The following is a 6,133-nucleotide window of genomic DNA, read 5'->3' on the forward strand; positions in this document are numbered from 1 at the left end:
AAATGCAAAAAAATTATAAAAATTAAAAAACATCATCCAGGCTTCATTTCAAGACCAAACGGGCCAGGACAGGCCGAAAAAATTAGAATAAAAATAATTTCCTTCCTATCTGTTCGAACCCGACCCGAGTCAGAAAATTCAAATATAAATGCAAAAAAATTATAAAAATTAAGAAACATCATCCAGGCTTCATTTCAAGACAAAACGAGCAAAGACAGGCCGAAAAAAAGATAACAAAAATAATTTCCTTCCTATCCGTTCGACCCCGACCCGAGTTAGAGAATTCAAAAATAAATGCAAAAAAATTCTTTAAATTCAAATACAACATCTAGGTTTCATTTCAAGACGAAACGGGTGAAGACAGGCCGAACAATAGAGAAGAAAAAGAATTTTCCTTCTCCCCGTTCGAACCCGACCCGAGTTATGAAATTCACATATAAATGCCAAAAAATTCTTAAAATCAAAAAACATAATCCAGGCTTCATTTCGAGACGAAACGTGCCTAGACAGGCCGAAAAAAAGAGAACAAAAATAATTTCCTTCCTATCCGTTCGAATCCGACCCGAGTTAGAAAATTCAAATGTAAATGCAAAAAATATTTAAAAATTAAAAAACATCATCCAGGCTTCATTTCAAGACGAAACAGGCCAAGACAGGCCGAAAAATAGAGAAAAAAAATAATTTCCTTCCTATCCGTTCGAACCCGACCCGAGTTAGAAAATTCAAAAATAAATGCAATAAAAAATTTTAAAATTAAAAAACATCATCAAGGCTTCATTTCAAGATGAAACGGGTCAGGACAGGCCGAAAAATAGAGAACAAAAAAAATTTCCTACCTATCCGTTCGAATCCGACCTGAGTTACCAAATTCAAATATAAAAGTAAAAAAATTGTAAAAATTGAAAGACATCATCCAGGCTTAATTTCAAGATGAAACTGGCCCAGACAGACCGAAAAAAAGAGAACCAAAATACTTTCCTTCCTATCCGTTCAAACCCGACCCGAGTTAGAAAATTCAAAAATAAATGCAAAAAAATTCTAAAAATTAAAAAACGTCGTTCAGGCTTCATTTCAAGACGAAACGGGTCAGGACAGGGCGAAAAATAGAAAACAAAAAAAATTTCCTACCTATCCGTTCGAACCCGACCCGAGTTAGAAAATTCAAAAATAAATGCAAAAAAATTTTAAAATTAAAAAACATCATCAAGGCTTCATTTCAGGATGAAACGGGTCAGGACTGGCCGAAAAATAGAGAACAAAAAAAATTTACTACCTATACGTTCAAACCCGACCCGAGTTAGAAAATTCAAATATAAATACAAAAAAATTATAAAAATTAAAAAACATCATCCAGGCTTCATTTCTAGACCAAACGGGCCAAGACAGACCGAAAAAAACAGAATAAAAATAATTTCCTTCCTATCCGTTCGAACCCGACCCGAGTTAGAAAATTCAAATATAAATGCAAAAAAATTATAAAAATTAAAAAACATCATCCAGGCTTCATTTCACGACCAAACGGGCCAAGACAGGCCGAAAAAAACAGAATAAAAATAATTTCCTTCCTATCCGTTCGAACCTGACCCGAGTTAGAAATTCAAATATAAATGTAAAAAAAATATAAAAATTAAAAAACATCATCCAGGCTTCATTTCAAGACAAAACGAGCCATGACAGGTCGAAAAAAAGAGAACAAAAATAATTTCCTTCCTATCCGTTCAAACCCGACCCGAGTCAGAAAATTCAAATATAAATGCAAAAAAATTATAAAAATTAAGAAACATCATCCAGGCTTCATTTCAAGACAAAACCAGCAAAGACATGCCGAAAAAAAGATAACAAAAATAATTTCCTTCCTATCCGTTCGAACCCGACCCGAGTTAGAGAATTCAAAAATAAATGCAAAAAAATTCTTTAAATTAATAAACAACATCTAGGTTTCATTTCAAGACGAAACGGGTGAAGACAGGCCGAACAATAGAGAAGAAAAAAAATTTTCCTCCCCCCCGTTCGAACCCGACCCGAGTTATAAAATTCAAATATAAATTCCAAAAAATTCTTAAAATTAAAAAACATAATCCAGGCTTCATTTCGAGACGAAACGTGCCTAGACAGGCCGAAAAAAAGAGAACAAAAATAATTTCCTTCCTATCCGTTCGAATCCGACCCGAGTTAGAAAATTCAAATATAAATGCAAAAAATATTAAAAAATTAAAAAACATCATCCAGGCTTCATTTCAAGACGAAACAGGCCAAGACAGGCCGAAAAATAGAGAAAAAAAATAATTTCCTTCCTATCCGTTCGAACCCGACCCGAGTTAGAAAATTCAAAAATAAATGCAAAATAATTCTAAAAATTATAAACATCATCCAGGTTTAATTTCAAGATGAAACGGGTGAAGACAAGCCGAAAAAGAGGGAACAAAAATAATTTCCTTCCAATCCGTTCGAACCCGACCCGAGTTAGAAAATTCAAAAATAAATGCAAAAAAATTTTAAAATTAAAAAACATCATCAAGGCTTCATTTCAGGATGAAACGGGTCAGGACTGGCCGAAAAATAGAGAACAAAAAAAATTTACTACCTATACGTTCAAACCCGACCCGAGTTAGAAAATTCAAATATAAATACAAAAAAATTATAAAAATTAAAAAACATCATCCAGGCTTCATTTCAAGACCAAACGGGCCAAGACAGACCGAAAAAAACAGAATAAAAATAATTTCCTTCCTATCCGTTCGAATCCGACCCGAGTTAGAAAATTCAAATATAAATGCAAAAAAATTGTAAAAATTAAAAAACATCATCCAGGCTTCATTTCAAGACCAAACGGGCCAAGACAGGCCGAAAAAAACAGAATAAAAATAATTTCCTTCCTATCCGTTCGAACCCGACCCGAGTCAGAAAATTCAAATATAAATGCAAAAAAATTATAAAAACTAAGAAACATCATCCAGGCTTCATTTCAAGACAAAACGAGCAAAGACAGGCCGAAAAAAAGATAACAAAAATAATTTCCTTCCTATCCGTTCGAACCCGACCCGAGTTAGAGAATTCAAAAATAAATGCAAAAAAACTCTTTAAATTAAAAAACAACATCTAGGTTTCATTTCAAGACGAAACGGGTGAAGACAGGCCGAACAATAGAGAAGAAAAAAAATTTTCCTCCCCCCCGTTCGAACCCGACCCGAGTTATAAAATTCAAATATAAATGCAAAAAAATTATAAAAATTAAAAAACATCATCCAGGCTTCATTTCAAGACCAAACGGGCCAAGACAGGCTGAAAAAAACAGAATAAAAATAATTTCCTTCCTATCCGTTCGAACCCGACCCGAGTTAGAAAATTCAAATATAAATTTAAAAAAATTTTAAAAATTAAAAAAGAACATCTAGGCTTCATTTCAACATGAAACGGGTTAGAAAAGGCTGAAAAATAGAGAACAAAAAAAATTTCCTACCTATCCGTTCGAACCCGACTCGAGTTAGAAAATTCAAATATAAATGCAAAAAAATTCTTAAAATTAAAAAACATAATCCAAGCTTCATTTGAAGACCAAACGGGCCAAGACAGGCCGAAAAAAACAGAATAAAAATAATTTCCTTCCTATCCGTTCGAACCCGACCCGAGTTAGAAAATTCAAATATAAATGCAAAAAAATTATAAAAATTAAAAAATATCATCCAGGCTTCATTTCAAGACCAAATGGGCCAAGACAGGCCGAAAAAAACATAATAAAAATAATTTCATTCCTATCCGTTCGAACCCGACACGAGTTAGAAAATTCAAATATAAATGTAAAAAAATTATAAAAATTAAAAAACATCATCCAGGCTTCATTTCAAGACGAAACGTGCCAAGACAGGCCGAAAAAAAGAGAACAAAAATAATTTTCTTCCTATCCGTTCGAACCCGACCCGAGTTACAAAATTCAAAAATAACTGCAAAAGATATTTAAAAATTAAAAAACATCATCCAGGCTTCATTTTGAGACGAAACAGGCCAAGACAGGCCGAAAAATAGAGAAAAAAAACTAATTTCCTTCCTATCCGTTCGAACCCGACCCGAGTTAGAAAATTCAAAAATAAATGCAAAATAATTCTAAAAATTATAAACATCATCCAGGCTTCATTTCAAGACAAAACGAGCAAAGACAGGCCGAAAAAAAGATAACAAAAATAATTTCCTTCCTATCCGTTCGAACCCGACCCGAGTCAGAAAATTCAAATATAAATGCAAAAAAATTATAAAAATTAAGAAACATCATCCAGGCTTCATTTCAAGACAAAACGAGCAAAGACAGGCCGAAAAAAAGATAACAAAAATAATTTCCTTCCTATCCGTTCGAACCCGACCCGAGTTAGAAAATTCAAAAATAAATGCAAAATAATTCTAAAAATTATAAACATCATCCAGGTTTAATTTCAAGATGAAACGGGTGAAGACAAGCCGAAAAAGAGAGAACAAAAATAATTTCCTTCCAATCCGTTCGAACCTGACTCAAGTTAGAAAATTCAAAAATAAATGCAAAAAAAATTTTAAAATTAAAAAACATCATCAAGGCCTCATTTCAAGATGAAACGGGTCAGGACAGGCCGAAAAATAGAGAACAAAAAAAATTTACTACCTATCCGTTCAAACCCGACCCGAGTTAGAAAATTCAAATATAAATGGAAAAAAATTATAAAAATTAAAAAATATCATCCAAGCTTCATTTCAAGACCGAACGGGCCAAGACAGACCGAAAAAAACAGAATAAAAATAATTTCCTTCCTCTCCGTCCGAACCCGACCCGAGTTACAAAATTCAAATATAAATGTAAAAAAATTTATAAAAATTAAAAAACATCATCCAGGCTTCGTTTCAACACAAAACTGGTTAGAAAAGGCCGAAAAATAGAGAACAAAAAAAATTTCATACCTATCCGTTCGAACCCGACTCGAGTTAGAAAATTCAAATATAAATGCAAAAAAATTCTTAAAATTAAAAAACATCATCCAAGCTTCATTTCAAGACCAAACGGGCCAAGACAGGTCGAAAAAAACAGAATAAAAACAATTTCCTTCCTATCCGTTCGAACCCGACCGGAGTTAGAAAATTCAAATATAAATGCAAAAAAATTATAAAAATTAAAAAACATCATCCAGGCTTCATTTCAAGACCAAACGGGCCAAGACAGGCCGAAAAAAACAGAATAAAAATAATTTCCTTCCTATCCGTTCGAACCTGACCCGAGTTAGAAATTCAAATATAAATGCAAAAAAAATATAAAAATTAAAAAACATCATCCAGGCTTCATTTCAAGACAAAACGGGCCATGACAGGCCGAAAAAAAGAGAACAAAAATAATTTCCTTCCTATCCGTTCGAACCCGACCCGAGTTAGAAAATTCGAAACTAAATGCAAAAAAATTTTAAAAATTAAAAGAGATCATCCAGGCTTCATTTCAACATGAAACGGGTTAGAAAAGGCCGAAAAATAGAGAACAAAAAAAATTTCCTACCAATCCGTTCGAACCCGACCCGAGTTAGAAAATTCAAATATAAATGCAAAAAAATTATAAAAATTAAAAAACATCATCCAGGCTTCATTTCAAGACCAAACGGGCCAGGACAGGCCGAAAAAAAGAGAATAAAAATAATTTCCATCCTATCCGTTCGAACCCGACCCGAGTCAGAAAATTCAAATATAAATGCAAAAAAATTATAAAAATTAAAAAACATCATCCAGGCTTCATTTCAAGACGAAACAGGCCAAGACAGGCCGAAAAATAGAGAAAAAAAATAATTTCCTTCCTATCCGTTCGAATCCGACCCGAGTTAGAAAATTCAAAAATAAATGCAAAATAATTCTAAAAATTATAAACATCATCCAGGTTTAATTTCAAGATGAAACGGGTGAAGACAGGCCGAAAAAGACAGAATAAAAACAATTTCCTTCCTATCCGTTCGAACCCGACCCGAGTTAGAAAATTCAAATATAAATGCAAAAAACTTATAAAAATTAAAAAACATCAGCCAGGCTTCATTTCAAGACCTAACGGGCCAAGACAGGCCGAAGAAAACAGAATAAAAATAATTTCCTTCCTATCCGTTCGAACCTGACCCGAGTTAGAAATTCAAATATAAATGTA

The sequence above is a fragment of the Quercus robur genome, chromosome 3 (genome assembly GCF_932294415.1).
Source record: "Quercus robur chromosome 3, dhQueRobu3.1, whole genome shotgun sequence".
In the NCBI taxonomy this organism is placed as follows: domain Eukaryota; kingdom Viridiplantae; phylum Streptophyta; class Magnoliopsida; order Fagales; family Fagaceae; genus Quercus; species Quercus robur.